This window comes from Biomphalaria glabrata, chromosome 8 (genome assembly GCF_947242115.1).
Source record: "Biomphalaria glabrata chromosome 8, xgBioGlab47.1, whole genome shotgun sequence".
In the NCBI taxonomy this organism is placed as follows: Eukaryota; Metazoa; Mollusca; class Gastropoda; family Planorbidae; genus Biomphalaria; species Biomphalaria glabrata.
In genome coordinates, this window is record NC_074718.1 from 3,967,452 (window position 1) to 3,985,490 (window position 18,039).

Here is an 18,039-nt window from a genome sequence, read left to right on the forward strand (position 1 = left end):
AATTTAAAAAATGACTAAACTTAACAGGACAACCAAGACGTCAACAAGCAAAATATTTGAAAAAATATTCCTTAACTCTTACTCTCCTAATCGACGATACCATCGTTGATTTGACCTCATTAAATTAAATTAATGTTTAATTTTATAAACATGACTTTGTGTTATATAAAAAGAGCATGCATTCCCCTTTAATTCTTTACCAAATACAACATTTTCTGATAACAAACAACAAAGCTATTGAAGCCCAATCATAACAGGGAAGTGAAATAGTAATGAGCAAAATGAAGAATTCCTTCGAAACGAGAGAAAGAGTTTAAAAAAAAAAAACAGAGCTTATCTTAGGGAAAGAACTCCACACTTACAACTATATCTCTAATATGTAGAAGTTATTTCCATTTTTACCAGACAGACAGTTATAGTGGATTGCTATAATGACCCGAATCTCGTTCCCTCCTTCGCCAGTACATCCGGTCGTCTCACAGCTAGTGTTCCTATGTTTATACTTTCATGCTCTATATTCAACTGTCTGTCCAATGGCTGTGTGAAGCGTCTAGTGTGGTAGCTTAACACCTTTGTTGCCACCGCTGGCTAGCATCTGTGCAAGGGGAGCAATTTTGTAAGTCTCTCTTAACAGAACATAGCCTCTCCACAGCAAGTCCTATGCAGTACCTTCTCGTGGTGACAGATGGAAACTGAAGCTGCGAAGCCTCAGGCTAAACTGCAAGGGTCTCGGAGGACGTTTGGCCCCAAGATGTGAGGCAGGCATGGCCCGTCGGCGTGCGGACACGCCCTGTTGCCCACAAACCAAACTCCCTAGCTATAGGTCAATAGCCGCATTGCCTTGTGTGTGTGTCTCTGTAAGGTCTAAGGCTATGGGAGTAAACCCTAACAGAAAATCCGGTCCTGGAGCCCCGTAGGAGGGGGGACAGTAGTAAGACTGCTGCTCTCTGGCAAACTCCTGCAGCCACATGTCCCCAAATTGTGATGGCTTGCCATCCCTTTGGACCCGGTCAGTATGGAAGAGAGGCGTGTGCTGACGTGTGGGCAGCCCAGCACTAGCAAATTTACCGCCCAGGCTTTCCCCCAGCAATGGAGAGGTCACTACATCTCTGACAGTAATGTCTTTGAAAAAACACGGAGAGTGGCTATATTCAACAAATTCATATGTAATATAAAAATGTAAAATACAGTATTACGGTCACTATTTTTACCAGTGACACTAGACACAGTGCGCAAACATAGGCATATCACGAGCAGGATTATTTCCAATGCATTTTCATTGCTTCTCATTTGTTTACATAGCGGAATGTACGTTATTTAAATATAACAGGAAATTTCAGTTTCACTTTTTACAATGTCGACCATGACATTTTTATTACGAAACTAAAACATGGCTTAGTTTTAGGAGCTCATTAGTATCACAGACCTATGTAGAAATCCAAGGACATGAGTTATTTTTTATAATGGTAATGTCTTCGATTCCGAACAGTAAGGATGAGTGCAGTGTTTCACATGACTACGCAAACCCAGTCGCCAACTGCGTATTATATATTGTAACAATGTTATATACAACGCGGTAAGAATTGTGACTATTTTTTTTCTTCACTCTGTTAATCTTATTATTAACTCTTTCTCTCCTAACTGACGATACCAACGTTGATTCCACCAGAATGTGGTAAATAATTACGGAGAGAAAGAGAATATGTCGGCCATTGACTCTAAAATAATACGTTTTATCCGACGTGGAAGAATGCCACTTCTAAATATTCAAATTCATTTTTGGCATGTCTTGCATTCGTCTTCGTAGCCTTGTAGCCTTTTTCTCTTTTTTTTCTATACCTATACACAATTTTTCTTAGCACACGATCTTTTGTATTTGACTATTAGTACAGTCCATTGACTTTTAAGACTGATGATGTGTGACAGTGTGCTAATGTTGCTTTAGAAGCAGGAATCTTCATGGATTTTGCAAAAGAAGAGCGCGAGTTCTTAACACATTTTCGTTTTTTTTCGCTAGCAACAAGACGCTCTAAATCAGCGCTCCTTAGCAACCAACATGTACAAATCACAAACAACACAATTAGCCTGATTTTCAGTACGCCCCCCACCAATCACGTGATACATGGTCCTTCATTTGATCTGAGAATGTACATTTCCTCTTTAGATTACTACTAGCTCTCAGGCTGCCGCGACATTTTCAATAAATAACAAAAAAAATTGTAAAAGTTCCCCTTTCAGACCTTGTGATCTATAAGGCCGATGATGTGAAAGTTATTTGTTAACCAGGTTAGCAAGGGTGTCATGTGGCCAGCACAATGACCAACCGCTTTTACTTTTCTCCAACTAATGCCAGGTACCCATTAGAGCTGGCTGGACTCAGAAAAGCCCAAAGATACCGAAAATTCTAGTCTTCACCAGGATTCGAACCCCGGACCTCGGTTCGGAAGCAAAGCGCTTTACCGCTCAGCCAATAAGTATTTGAATATATATTTTAATTAGTAAACACAAACAGGACAACAGCCAGCAACGTTAATTAATTGGTGGCTGCTAGGTGTATTATGGTTCACTATCAAGTGCCACTCATTACAAAGAGGTTTAACAAATCAAAACAGTGAACACTAAAGTCTTGCTGTAAAGTTTTCATACTTCTGATCTTACTTTGTTAATGGAGTGTTTTGTAATTAGACCAGAAGATATGAAGTTCTATTAATTAATGATATATCATAGCAGTAAACAACGCCGGTATGGACAGTATAGAGAGGACTTCTTTTGGTCCGACAGTTGCGCTGGGTAGGGCACGTATCCCGTGTGGGAGACGAACGTATGCCAAAGGCAGTCTTTTTTGGTGAGCGAAAAGGTGGTCGACGTAACAGAGGCGCCCCACGGAAAGGCTCCAAAGACCAGCTTAGGCGTTAACTTTCCTTGGCTGACATAGAAAAGAGCACCTGGTTGCATGCGGCCTCAGAACGAGACAGCTGGAGGTCACTCACGAAGGCCGCGGGATACACATTTGAGACCAAAAGAAAATCTGCTGCCGAGGACAAACGCAGACGGCGAAAAGAAAATCTAAATCGACCGCCTGTGGACAATGGTTGTGCTTGCCCTGGATGTGGCAAAATATGTAGGTCACGGCTGGGACTGCGCAGCCACGGGAAATACTGCAGGGTTCCTCACTAATCTTCGGACTCGAAGACTAGCATTATTATTATTATTATTATTATTATAAACAAAAGCTGAAAAGCTGGACATTATCACGTTTGGAAAGATAACATCTTTTTTTAAATAAAAGTCTATTATTTATAAGATAAGAATAAGATCTAGAAATATAGATCTAAAATTGTTCTAGCCGGACCGATGACACGACCCCCGAAAAAGGAGGACATAGTCTCGTAACCCTAAACGTATGCCTACGTTATAATGTTTTTTGTTTGGTGTAACGCACAAATTGTAAGACAAATTTCCTTACGGATAATAAAGATTATTATTATTATTACATTTATAAATCTTATATTATACAGATCTATAAAAGTAGCTTAAAACATTTTCATTTATTTTGTGTAAACTAAGGTCTTATGGACTTAATCTAGATCTATATCTATATCTATCTAGATGCTCATCTACTCTATTCTAGAATAGGTAGAGTATTATGCTTTGGTTTTAGACAAAACGGCTAGAACATGGAAGAATTTAAGTCGTTGGTTAGTCTCCATATAGTTTTCTTTCTATCGGGGTGTTTTGGGGCCAGTGTCTTATACGGGCCTCTTGGTAAAGAGAGCAGTTTTGGAGGACGTGGTCAGCATTCTCTGGTGATACTCCATATCGGCAGATTATATAACTAGATCTATATGGAGAGCTCCCTGATTTGGAAACCACTGCGCAGTTCATCTCATGTATTGGTCTAGTCATATGAACGCCCCAACATAACAATGAGAACGAAGAAGAAGAAGAAGTCCCTAGTGCTATTAGAGCATGGAATGGGTTGCCTGAGCTATCTAGGAAAACCAGTGATGGCAGAATTTAAGTCATTGGTTAATTGGTTAACACGCATGACTAGATGTATGACGCGCAGGACGTAATCATCTTCTTTTTTGGAGTAACGTCTGTATTTTATAAGATAAGATAAGATTGGTATGACTAGGATGCCCCATCAATGAACATAATATTACCTTCTAATCACGAGTCAAATTATAAACCCATAGATCCAGATCTAGATCTAACTAGATATAATCTAGATCTAGAACTAGGCCAAGATCTAGATATCTAGTCTAGATCTATATTAAAGATCTAGTCTAGCTAAGATATGGTATGTTTACAATTTAAAAAAAAAAAGCAACTAACAAAATAAAGATTTAATGAACGAAGCTTTCTACAGGTGTAGACATTTTAATGTACTCACCAAGTTGTAATCCGTCCGTATTTTATGGTTTTCAAGTCTGGTCACACACACGTCTGCTAACAATACAGCAGCGACAAGACGAGGCGATCAATAAAACATTGGTGTGTGAGTGACTGAGTGTGTCGGTGGCTTTTAGAACAACACAATCGTCTGCTTACCCAGTGCATCCAGCTGTGGGTATTTTCTACTAGATCTAGATTTTTTTAAAACTCAGTGGGACCAATACGTTTGGGGGGGGGGAGGTATAATATCTGGCATTTTTGTTTCTTTTATCAGTCATTGATCTTAAAACTACTTAACTTATGATAAGTAGATACAAGTATAGATATAGAACTGACTTAATGTAAAAAATATAACCCCAGAAACTTGAAAGAATTTGCGACAGTGCTTCACACTCGAAGCCTCTACATTCCATAATTTCACTGTCTTAAAAAAAAAGTAAAGTTCCCCTTTCAGTCATTGGTTAATATGCATGACTAAATGCATGGCACGTAGGACGTAATCATCTTCTTTTTTGAAGTAACGTCTGTATTATATAAGATAAGAAGATAAGATAAGATAAGACCTTGTGGTCTATAGGGCAGATGATGTAAAGGCCATTTGTTTCTGTGGCCTACGGTTAACGAGGGTGTCATGTGGCCAGCACAACGGCCAACCGCCTTTACATTTCCCTAACTAAGGTCAGGTACCCATTAGAGCTAGATGGACTCAGATCGCGAAATAAAAAATCCCAATCTTCACCAGGATTCGAAACCGGGTCCCCGGTTCGGGAGCCAAGCGATTTACCGCTCAACCACTGCGCCTTTCTACACTGTCTTTTTCAAGTTCCAAACATTTGAATGATCTAATGATTCTTAACTAAACGGTTTCAAAGCGGATAAATGCAACTATTCAACGTGAATCTGAATTTCTATTGAGCCTCAGGACAGCAGGGCCGGTCCTAACAATAGCGGGGTCCTATGAGAAACTGATTGCGCGGGGCCTAGTCTGGGTGGGAATAAGGGTAATTAGTGAAAATTAAGATTTTGTATTAGAAAAAATAAATAAATAGAATATGCATCTTCTGTTTGGGACCCCTCAACTCAAGAAAACATTAAGAAACTGGAACAGACACAAAATAGAGCAGTGAGATTCATAACAAACGAATATTCACATTTGTAACACCTTTTGTGAAATCACTAAATTTAGAAAGCCTTCATTACTCAAAAGTAAAGTAGCAACTCTACAACAATTACAAAACCATAATTTTCAAATACAAAAACAAAATTTAATAAAATACTCAGAGAGACACAAAGGTAAAGGCACATTCCTGGTCCCAAATGCTCCTTCTTCCCTAGTGCTATTAGAGCATGGAATGGGTTGCCTGAGCTATCTAGGAAAACCAGTGATGGCAGAATTTAAGTCATTGGTTAATATGCATGACTAAATGCATGACGTGTAGGACGTAATCATCTTCTATTTTGAAGTAACGTCTGTATTATATAAGAAGATAAATCGCCAGTAAATCACGAACTTATTTTTAATTAGGTACACACGTCATGAGATGGGTTGAGAGAGTTCAGTCTCTGCCTCGTCTAATGTATATTCTTATTAGTCTGTACCACGGCTGCATGAAAAGTTGAACAAAACTACATGTAGGCTATATAAGCTATACCATGAGAATCCAAATACTGTTGGTGCTTGTCTTTTGCAGTCTTAGTTTTGGTAAGTTTGAAGAAGTGTATATATTCAAGTGTATATATTTTCCATCATCTGACATACGTATCGTATTTATATTTTTCAATTAGTGAAATTCGCTACTGAAATTACCGGAAAATTAACTTATTTTTTATATGGAGTATTCTTCAGTAGATAATTAATCACATACATAGTAAAGTACCCCTTTCAGACCTTGTGATCTATAAGGTAGATGATGTAATGGTCATCTGTTTCTAGCCAGCACAACGACCGACCGCCTTTACTTTTCCCCATTAGAGCTTGGTGGACACAGAGGCACACAAAAAATCCGAAAATTAAAAGTCCAGCCATCACCAGGATTCAAACTCGGGACCCCTGGTTCGGAAGACAAGCGCTTTACCACTCAGCCACCGAGCCTCCTTTACATACATGAGCCTAAATTATTTTTAGACTTTTACTTCTTTTTAAAATACGAAACAAAACATTCTTTTCAAATTAGATTTTCTGGATTGACTGTTTGGGATGTGATCTAAAATTAAAAGCATTTCTGTGTTATAGGAATCTGTCTGGTCAAAATTATAACATACGTGTGTGATGTGTAGAGGGCAATCCTTCACACACAGCTGCTGTCACAGGTTGGGCATATGTAATAAACCTGGCGCCGTTGCATTTTCACCCTTCTTTCTACTACTTTTGTGTATGACATCTGCAAGGAGTGTCTTTCCTTTATGCTCTCTCTCCATGTGGATCTGTCCAGTACCACCTCTTCCCAGCTGCTAGTGTCGATTTTGAAGAGCTTCATGTCGCGTTTGTATACATCCGTATACCATAAAACTGAGCGACCTGCAACTCTACTGCCTTGTTTTAGATTGCCATACAGAATGTTTGTGGAATTTGACCTTCTGGCATTTTATGAACGTGGTCAAACCAGCCAAGGCGTCTGAGGCTAATACCACAGTGGATGACCTGGCACCCAGCTTTTCGTATCACTTCGTCATCAATACATTGTTATAAGTACGAACAAACAAGGGAAGTGGTCCATTCTATTGTTATAAGTACGAACAAACAAGGGAAGTGGCCCATTCTATTGTTATAAGTACGAACAAACAAGGGAAGTGGCCCATTCTATTGTTATAAGTACGAACAAACAACGGAAGTGGCCCATTCTATTGTTATAAGTACGAACAAACAAGGGAAGTGGCCCATTCTATTGTTATAAGTACGAACAAACAAGGGAAGTGGCCCATTCTATTGTTATAAGTATGAACAAACAACGGAAGTGGCCCATTCTATTGTTATAAGTACGAACAAACAAGGGAAGTGGCCCATTCTATTGTTATAAGTATCAGTTGAGATCTAACTATCATTGCCGATGTCGACAGTATTGTGACGTCCATTCGGTCAGCGTCTGGTTTACTATGAAACCATGGTGACAACTTAGTAGTAGTAGCAAGTTGCTTATGTGTAGTTATTGAATTCATATCTATCTATCTATATATATTATATATATATATTATCTATTCATCATTCTATCATTCTTATTGTACATACGCATATATCAGTATCATACAATTAAATTAATTATTTTGTTAATTAAACTCATCCACATAGCTGGTTGCTCTATGTACGACTGGGTGTGAAGGATGTTTTTGTCAGGTTAAACCTCGGGACCTTAATTTTGTTAGCTATTGAACAACCTAAATACATCATAACCTGACACTAGGGAAGAAGGGCCATTTGTACACATTTGTCCTAGCCTATGGAACAAGAAATGTGCATTCACTCCTACATCACACTCAAAATTATACATCCTTCTGTGTAGGTGCGGAATGGCTATATAGGCATTCAAGCAAATGACCGGCTTAGCCGGTACCCAAATGGGCCATTAGGGTCACCTAAAAGGCCTCGTGAATGCCACTTATTAAATTGTTAAATGTTTTATAATATTCTCTATTTTATAAAAGTGGCCATCTGAGCGTCGTGTCAAAAAATGTTTACAGATCCTACATTGTAGATCCTAATACTAAGTTAATATAGTGGCGTGGATACGTGTTCAGGCCACACCGGCCGCATCGATATCCACATGAGCTTTTTTCCCCTAGATGGCGTCTTGTGACAGCGCATAAAAGGCAAAACAACGTAAACACTGTCCATTCATCTCTGGGCATCTCTGGTCACTGTAGTGACTGTTCGTCTTGACTCCCTTTTTGTGCCTGGTTCTACACCACGTGTTTTCGTATGACTGCAGGTAAATACATTTTTTACAGCTTAAATATTAAGAGTATAATTTTATTTAGTAGTTTATATTGAATATCACTACCCCCGGTCTTCACCCGCGTTGTTGGACTATCCTCATTTTTAGAAAACCAGCATGTAAATTAATTTATTTATTGACTTTAGCATATAACTAGACCAAAATACCTATATAGAATGTGAACTGTCTAGCTTGTAAATATATTTCTACAACCAACTGGCTTTTAAGAATCAGTGTATAGATTTGTTCCATCATACTTCTATGTAGTTCTTATAATTTTTGTGTATGGAAAGGAAACGATCGAGCGAAACTCTTATTTAATGTAGAACGACTAATTGAGTTCCACTACTTTGTTATTAATTTTTATGACGTTTCTGATGTTCCATATCTCTCTTATGTTCTTATAAGAGATGATTGATTTACACTCAGAGATTTCGTGTGTTTTTTTTTTTTTAGATCTAGTATTTAGACTTCGATGTTGTGTGTAGGCCTACAGCTTGGTCGCGTTTTATTCTGTACGTTGGAACCATTGACCTGAATCTATAATATGAAGTAGTTATTCATCATTAAAATGATTATTGTACTGTTAATTTTGACATTTAGAACTAATGTTTTTTACCTAATTAAACACATTTTAATGCTCTCTAGTCTAGTCTAGGGGTAATATTTAAAAAAACAACAACTTAGATCTACACCATAAATTATGGCATAATTCACCATATCATTATTTAATAATAATAAAATACAGAAGTTTATTCTTAATAAGAGCCAAACAATTTGAACCTATGCGTATCAATGTGTCAATCTAGTACATGAAAATTAGTGACTTAAGTGCTGCTAAGTCATTGGTTTTCATAATAACCATTTCCGTGCTCTTTATTTCTGTTTGTAATTTGCAACATGTTTGCAACTGTATCTAGTTATTATTATTATTCATTAATATTATTAAAGGTGCCTAAAACGCTTAAGCTGACAGCATCACAGGAACTCTTGTTAAGAAAAAGTTGATAAAGAGTCAATATACATAAGGGAGGTCAATTTGCTTTATTTAATATTTTTTCGACTCTGAGTAGATAGATGTAGGATGTATCATGTAGGCATACCCCTAAGCCTAAACCTAGTCTGGTAAGTGTAGATCTAGTGTACTATTTACCACTATTAATATATTATTTATAGAGTTCTAGATTGTCGATATCTATTCTGTATTCAAAATTTGCCCGCAGACCGGGGCCTAGATCTAACTTATAAGATAAGGCCGTACGGCTAAGTCCTAAGTCAAACGCCAAAGCCAAAGACTGGCAAAGATGTGGACATCAATCATGTAGACAATGTTATGTTGTAACTTGTAGAGCTAATAATCCTAGACTAATCTAGAGATCTCCACAAATGCATTTATAGTTAATGATAGTTGACTAGATCATGTAGATCGAATCTAAAGCCAAGATTTCTATTTCTAGTACTAGATCTAAGTAACAAATGTTAAATTAAAAAAAAACAAACATCTTGTCTAAGACAGATCTATTTGGTTATTGAGATAACTTTTGTTTAAAATATACTTTTTTAATTTAAAAAATTGAGATGAGATTTTAATATAAAAAAAAAATAGTATTTAATAATTCATGCCCTGCTGCCTGCTCAACAAGGACAAATTTCTGTAATAGTCTCTTTTAAGTGTGATGAAGTTCACTGTGTAGGAGGTAATTATCTCTTTTTTTGAAGTTATGTCTGTAATCTATGAGATTCATGGCAATGAATCCACGTTGTACCACAATAAGAAGATGGAAAAGCAGTCAACAACTTCTTTACAATTTATATGATGTATGTAATGTACAATATAACTTTGGAATATGTTTATGTAACCAGAAATAGTGGCATCCTTGTTCAAACAGTACTTTTAGTTCCTTGTTTGTGGATATTCCAATAAGCTGCTCCTGTATTAGTATGGATTAGCCTGTGATTGGGGTCTGAGTTTGTTTGCATGCAAAAGGGTTCAATACCCATTTGGAAAATATCTAGTGATGGGCAAAAGTTAACTAAAAAGTTAGAAACTATTAGTTTAACTAAAAATATTTAATTTAGGCCAAAGTTTAACTTGAGAAAAAAAGGTATAGTTAATATCATAGTTTTTTTTTTTTTTAGTGACTAACTATAAAGTTTAATTACAATTTGTAAAACATGTGGTAGTAGTTGTAAGGCATATCCCTGTTTTTTGATCACTTGTTATCGACAACTTTGATTATCAAAAATTATGATGCAGTTAAAAACTATTTTGTCTGTCTGCATTTGAATAGGGTAAAGTAAGATGCTGGTAGAAGTTATGGGAGTCTTGAAAGTAGCAGTATTATAAAATGCTGTTAAACATTTTTGCCAAAAGCTTCTAAGCAGTATTATGAATGGGGTTGTTCCGAATTGTTTTCTCTCACATTTGGTGTTTAATTTCTGATAAGCGTGTTAGGTCAATATTTGGTGGTTTCAATCAATTTATTTGCGACAAACAATAATTTATTAACTGCAGGAACATCAAGTAGGCCTACACCCTTTTTGTAGCTTAACCCTTAGATGAAGTTAAAGCGTATAATATATTCTAGTCTTGAGACTTATTATGGAGATCTAGGTCTAAATTTACAGTTATGCCTATATAGATCTAATAGCATTAGGATAACCAACTCTAGAAAAAAATATCTTAATCCACACCCTCCCTGACCAAATAGTGAGTAGACTTAGTAGACTGATTTTAACAACATGGTCAGATAAACGTCCACATGTAGGCCTAGTGTGCTGTACATATGTAGTCAATGATACTACACGACTACCCTGTGTTTTTTTCATCACAAGTTATGCAATTGTGTTTGCTTAATGTCAAGTGGTCAGACAAGAAAATAACACACTGGCATGGTTATTCAAGCATGTACATCTATCTTTACTATAGAATAGTTACACACCCTACCCGCTTAAAAAGTAAATAGACTGTGTGTCCGACTAATTTCAACAACCTGGTCAGATAGATGTATACATGTAGGCGGCCTAGTGTACTGTAGTGTGCAGTCCATAATGACAGGACCATCCCCCATTTTTTTTTCCTTGCGCATTTAACAATTATGCAATAGTGTTGTACGTTGAGTGGTCAGACAAGAAAATAACACATTGGCATGGTTCGTGAACCATGTACTTAACACTGAAATAGCTACACAATTCAAATGTTTCATAATACTCCCACAATTTTGTTTCAATTATTTTTTTGGTTACTAGAAAAGGGAAATTCTAAATTTCTATTATAATTAATGAGATTTTAAACTTAACCTGTATAAGTAAGATTTTTTGTTATATCAGTTAAAAGAATGAAAAAAAAAAAAGAAGTTTTATTTCAAGGCTAAAATACAAGTGCACACATATTTATTTAGACTTGGTCGCATTTAATTCTGTACATTTTTTTTATTTCAAAATTCTAGTGTGCAATAATGTTATATGTAAGAAACATCTTTCTTGTTACTGATTTTATTATGAATAAATATTTCTACAATGTTAAAAGATCAAACCGTAGACATACAGTCAAATGATTAGCTAGTTCTAGGATCAACCCCCCCTCCCCCCCAAATAAATAGTTATGAAAAGTTTGTAATAGTTTTTTTTTTGTTTTTTTTTAGTTTAGTTTAAGTATATTTTGAAATTCATGACAAACTTTTAGTTTAACTACTTTATTTTAGTTGAAACTTAGTTTCAGTTTAACTTTTTAAATTTAGTTTAGTTCCCATCACTAAAAATATCCAAGTAAAGAATGTTTTAAAAATTTTTGATTTAGGTCATGATACCATAGTACTTAAAATACATATTAAATAGTGTTGACTATTATCCATATTAATGTCTAGAGTAGTAAATGATACATGATTTTAAATTAGATCTATCTAGACTAAATCTAGATTAAATATTCTCAATATCTAGATATAAACCTAGAGATATTTTTGATCTATAGCTATACTATTCTATTTTTACAATTATAAAGTACTTCTAGATCTAGATCCTTTAACTCTATGATCTAAATTAGCTTCAAAGTTATTTAGACAGTGTCAAGTCTAAGGCTAGATTTTAAAAAAACTTTTAAAACAAATCAACAACTTAAGTTTATAAATTTAGAATAATTACATCTCTAGATCTATCTAGGTCTATCTTATCTTATAAATTATAGACATTACTTAAAAAGAATATAATTACAGCCATGTCAAGCTAGTCATGCTACTATGCCATGTACCTATTTAGTATATTTTATATACTTTCAAAATACTGTAATGAGATGCAGTTTAGGCTGTCGTCGATTCAAAACTAGTCGCAACCTAAAATTCGTGTGGAATTGAAAGTTTTAGATAATAGCATTTACAGTTGATTCATCAACTTCATTATTTTAATTTATAAATGATTCCTTTTATTCGTTTCAACCCTGTTTAACATTTAAAATTACATATTATCAGGACTTTGTGAAAAGATGTTAACATGGCTGACATTGATCTACAATAACATGAGGAAGCTGAAACATCTGGAAATGGTCATTTGTAATATTTCTACCACATTGATAACTTTCAAATAAAATGAATGTAATTTTAAAGATATCATTTATACATTAATTTGTCTTTTCTTTCTTTGATTTTTCCAGATTCCTCATGTGAAAATCTGTATTGACAAACTGAAGTTAATTGTGGATGTTCCAGAGAAACTCCTCTCCATGTCAAATGATTGCTTTAGTCAGACTCTAGGTACAGGTGACCAAGTTTTGAAAGCCTTAAGGAATGTGACAGCTGAGGAAGTGTTTATTGAGGTCACGAAATAGCTTGCTGAAGGTTTTCGCATGGTACTACCGAGACCGCTATCTGATGCAGAGACTGTGATAAGTACAACTGATGATGCTCCTCTTCACTACATGCACAGCGAGAGAACTCTTGGAATGTTTGATTTTCAGTGTCACAGAGCAACAGTTAGCTTTAGAGATGGCAAAGTTACGTTTGTCATGAACAAGACGATGACCTGATTGAAGAATAAAGAAAATAAAAAGTAAAGTTCCCCTTTCTAACCTTGTGATCTATATAGCTGATGATGGAAGCTTAAGTCTTGGTTAAAGTATTGCCACATTCACTTGCGGTTCACTTTTCGCTGCCTCGAATAAACGTGGAAGTAAAGTTTTCAGTTCTTGCAATCTTTAAGGCAGATGTTGTAAAGGTCATCGGCTTCTGTGCCCATAGTTAATAAGGGTGTCATTTGGCCAGCACAACAACCAACCATCTTTGCTTTCCCTAACTATTGTCAGGTACCCATTAGAACTGGGTGAACTCAGATGTGCCTTAAAGATCCTGAAATAAAAAATCCCAGTCCACCAGGATTTGAACCTGGAACCTCTTGGTTCAGAAGCCACTTAACCACTCAGCCACCATGTTTTTATATTGTTGAAAAACAATGAAGAACCATTTCTTTTGCTTGTAGATTAGCTGCCAAGACAAGGCAAGAAATGATGGCATGAGAGACATTTATTTACGTTGCTTTTAGAGTGAGGCTAGGGATGAGGGCACAGCAAAGAGATGACAAACAGCGTTCTTGATTAGAGGAGGTTATAAGAGATGGTATTGAAGACCTTAGCAAGATATCCCAGAAAGGAAGGCCTACTGTGATCTGATTCTGGCCAAGTCTCTAACAATCATTGGCAAGACTTCTTCAGCATATTTGGACAGATGACCAACTGGATACAATTTTTGAAGGACAAGTAACAAATGTTCAGGGAACTAACATGTTTATTTTATACAGTTCAGAAACTGAGCTATTGAGTCACAAAGTATTAACTCTTTCTCTCCTAGAATATTTTTTAATTAAAAAGTTTTGGAAGCTTAATGATAACAAGGAAGTGAGCTAGAAATGAGTAAAATGAATAATGCTATCGGATCATGGAAATAATTAAGGAGAGAAAGAGTTAAGGAAGAAAAGTAGTTGTTCAAACAATAGACATTGGGAAAAAAAACTTTCTCGCAATCAGAAATACATGGTAGGTAATATGATTTCACTACATGTAATTGCATGGAAATAATTGATATCAAGAAAATAACACTGCTTTTTAATATCTCTATCAAACACATTCAAGATTTTAATATGAAACTCGTATTCTGCTGACAAATACATCTGATGAACAAATTCACTTAATATAAAAGACATCTGAAGAAAAAAATCACTTAATATAAAAGACGTCTGAAAAACAATTGAGTAGAATCATCTCTGAATTCCGAGTCACAAGAAAACGCCTTCACTGATCAAAATTGTGAATGTATTTTAACAAAAGAAGGAAAGGTAAGATTAATTTATAAGGGCTAAATAACACAATTAGTTTAAGTTTCTTTGTTTTTTGTTTGCAGTTATATCAAAAATTATATGCCCCTATATTGACAAATTGACACATTTTGTTTAAATTTTCAATCTGTAATTATTGACATTCAAGATAATAATATCAAACCTTATTTTTATTTATCAAGACATCTGAATAATTGAATCTTTCATTATCAATAATGGATGACATAGAATAAGGCCTTACTTTAGAAGAGGTAGAATCCTCTCATTCTCTGGTAAACCATCTTCAACTCTGAAGGGACATCCAAAACATTTCAAACATTTTACAAGGAAATGATAACTTCTTTTTTCATTTATTCAAAACCTGTTATAATTAAAATAATTCCTGTATAAAGCATTCAAAAAGATCAATGTTCGATGTTTTAATCATTTTATTCTGATGTTGTTCATAATAGAAAAGAGAAATAATTAATAATGTAATAATGAACTAATTAGAAACTTGTATTAAATAAAAGATGTCAATGTCTTTTTAATATATTTTAGTCAGATTCTACATTTGGAGAAATGTCATTGTTCTAGATTTTATTCTTGTCCTTAAGGAATGTTTGTAAGAAATGTCATTATTCTAGTTTTTATTCTAGTCCTTAAGGAATGTTTATAAGAAATGTCATTGTTCTAGTTTTTATTCCAGTCCTTAAGGAATGTTTATAAGAAATGTCATTGTTCTAATTTTTTATTCCAGTCCTTAATGAATGTTTATAAGAAATGTCATTGTTCTAGTTTTTATTCCAGTCCTTAAGGAATGTTTATAAGAAATGTTGTCGTTCTAGATTTTATTACAAGGTTTGATGAAAGGGTTTAATAAATTTAATTTTTATTGACAGACATTTAAAAATTAAAATTGTAATCATCACTTTAAAAAAAAAAAGAATAATATCTGTTTAAAAAACCCATTTCTCATACCATGATATAAGGAGGTTAAATATAAAAAAAAATGATTATTTGAAGAATCACATGGGAAAATCTGTCTAATTAGATTTCAATTTATTAATTGAGGTTTCTTGATTGAAAAAGCCATATTTTGATAGCTAAGAATGTCAATTCTAGAGATAAGTTTGATCAATATTGCAAGCACTACCACTACAAACTATTAATCATTTCAAGGAAGTTAAACTTTGGTGGTGTAATTGTTGAGTGGTTAAGCCTTTGGGTAAGGCAGCACGACATGGCCTAAATTGTGCCGATGTGCCTAAACTCAAACTCAACCTTGGGTAAGGAACCTAGGGTCCTAGGTTAAAATCTTGGTGAAGACTGGGATTTTGAATTTTTGGATTTTCAGAACGCTCCTGAATTCATTCAACTCTAAGGGATACCTAACATTAGTTGGGGAAAGTAAAGGTGGTTGGTCATTGTGCTGGCCACATGATGCCCTGCCCTTTAACCTTTGGCAATAGAAACAGATGACCATGACCATATCTGCCCCATAGATCACAAGTTATGAAAGGGAAACTTTACTTTTTATTACAACTATAACAGAATTAAGTAGTTGTATAAGAGCTGTGGTGGCTGAGGGGTAAAGCACTTGGCTTCTGAACTGAGGTCCCAGCTTCAAATCCTGGTGAAGACTGGAATTTTTTATTTCAGGATCTTTATGTCACCTCTGAGTCCACCCAGCTCTAATGAGACCTGAAATTAGTAGGCGAAAGTTAAGTTGGTTGGTTGCTGTGCTGGCCACATGGGGCCCTCATTAACTGTTAGCCACAGAAACATCTGCCTTGTAGATCACAAGGTCTCAAAGGGAAACTTTACATTTAAAATATTTTAATGTTATCTTCTGTTGTAAACACTTTGTTTTTATTTGTTGACTAAACATTTATCAGTTGACCAACAATAAGGAAAGAACTATGGTTTATGATTACAGACAATCTCAGGGGGCACCTATGAGTCTTGTTTTTTTTTTTTTTTTTTTTTTTTTTTTTTTTTTTTTACAATTCAGGTCAAAAGGGCTTGTATTATTTCAGTGTAAGGAAAAGTTGGTATTCCTACTAGAAAATGATTATTATTGTTCTTTGTTAGTCTAAAAAGATGACAAGAGATATTTTCAAATCAAAATGGGATTACAATTTTAAAAAAATGAATGAAGAAGTGTTTTTTTTTGTTAATAATTGTTGGGCTGAATGTTGTTTAAGTTGTATGTTGGAACTGTTTGCAAAAAAAAAAAAAAAAAAAAAAGAATCATATCTTTACTAAAAGTACTGAATCAACAATCTTTTAAAAAAACTGCTTATAGTCACTAATAGTCAGATCATGCCTATTACAATAAAAAAAATCCTTGAAATTGTTAGAACAATATGTTCCAGGCTTATAGTATCTGGTGGCAGACATGCTTTAAAAATAAACTCCAATAGATGCATATTAAAAAGTTTATATCATCATCATCAAACTCCATTAGAGTGAGGGCTTGAGAGGCTCAAATCCTCTCTTGCAAAAGCCCTGGACAGAAACCCTGATGTCTTGCATAGTGCGTACATGTCACCATGCAGCTTATATCAACTCACTCTGGTCAAAAGTTTGAACAAGCTATTTCTCCCACACCCAATCTTGGATCAAGTTGAAACTTTAAACAACTTAAAGAGGAGCTGGTGTTGTTTTATTTGTGACTCACACTATGCTATATCTCGCTTTGACATTTGGTTCCCCCCACCCTCAAGTGCTTATCTCAATAGGAAATGTAGGCCTACTGGGCACCATCACATAACCAGGAAGCAGTTTAGTTTTCACATAATTTTATATTTATTTCCTATATGCATCAAAATATACTTGAAGGAATAAAGTCAGGTTTAAAGTAATTATCCTCTAAATATCCTCCGCAAAGAACTACTCTTCTACTTAGTGTAAAGTTGTCTTTTTAAAACTGTTCCTCTTATCAGCTTGCAAAATTTACATAGGTTCAGGACACTGGCTGGGTAAGGGTTGGGCGCCACTTGTTACGTTCCTTTCTAAGATGAGACTCTTTGACACAGTACATTAACACTAAAACAACACCGTCCTCGTTTAGAACTCATTTTAATTTCCATCAACACTAGAACACTATTTCGTTTCTATTTCTCCATTTTGGTTCTTCTCTCCTTTCAACACGCATTCGCACCATTTCACATTTACACTAACATGCGCACGTAACAGTGGACACTGATGTCGAATATAAGTATGATGTTGTTGTTTTTTTTAATTATTTCTTTGGGAAAATTATTACTAACTAATTAGCCACAAAGTGAACACTCTGATTTGACAGTTATTTTTAAAATGTAATGATCTTATAATTAAATTTGGTCTGTTTTGAACACACATCAGTGGGAATTCTGTCACTCCACAGAACAGTTTCCTTGTACTGGTATTT

The 18,039-nt window shown here is 35.0% G+C and overlaps 1 protein-coding gene and 1 long non-coding RNA gene across 2 annotated transcripts in view; one reads left to right on the forward strand and one right to left on the reverse strand.

The window, feature by feature from the left end:
* Window positions 1–4,553, reverse strand: part of LOC106054712 (BTB/POZ domain-containing protein 17-like) — a 43,382-nt gene extending 38,829 nt beyond the window's left edge. The window contains exon 1 of the mRNA XM_013210701.2: window positions 4,397–4,553. The gene's annotated coding sequence lies outside the window, so the exon portion shown is untranslated. The remainder of the gene's footprint in view (window positions 1–4,396) is intronic.
* Window positions 4,554–9,354: 4,801 nt separating this feature from the next.
* LOC106054727 (uncharacterized) lies at window positions 9,355–14,158 on the forward strand. The gene is made up of 2 exons (XR_008779532.1): window positions 9,355–9,452; window positions 12,973–14,158. It is a non-coding gene; the product is annotated as an uncharacterized LOC106054727 (long non-coding RNA).
* The last annotated feature ends 3,881 nt before the right edge of the window (window positions 14,159–18,039 follow it).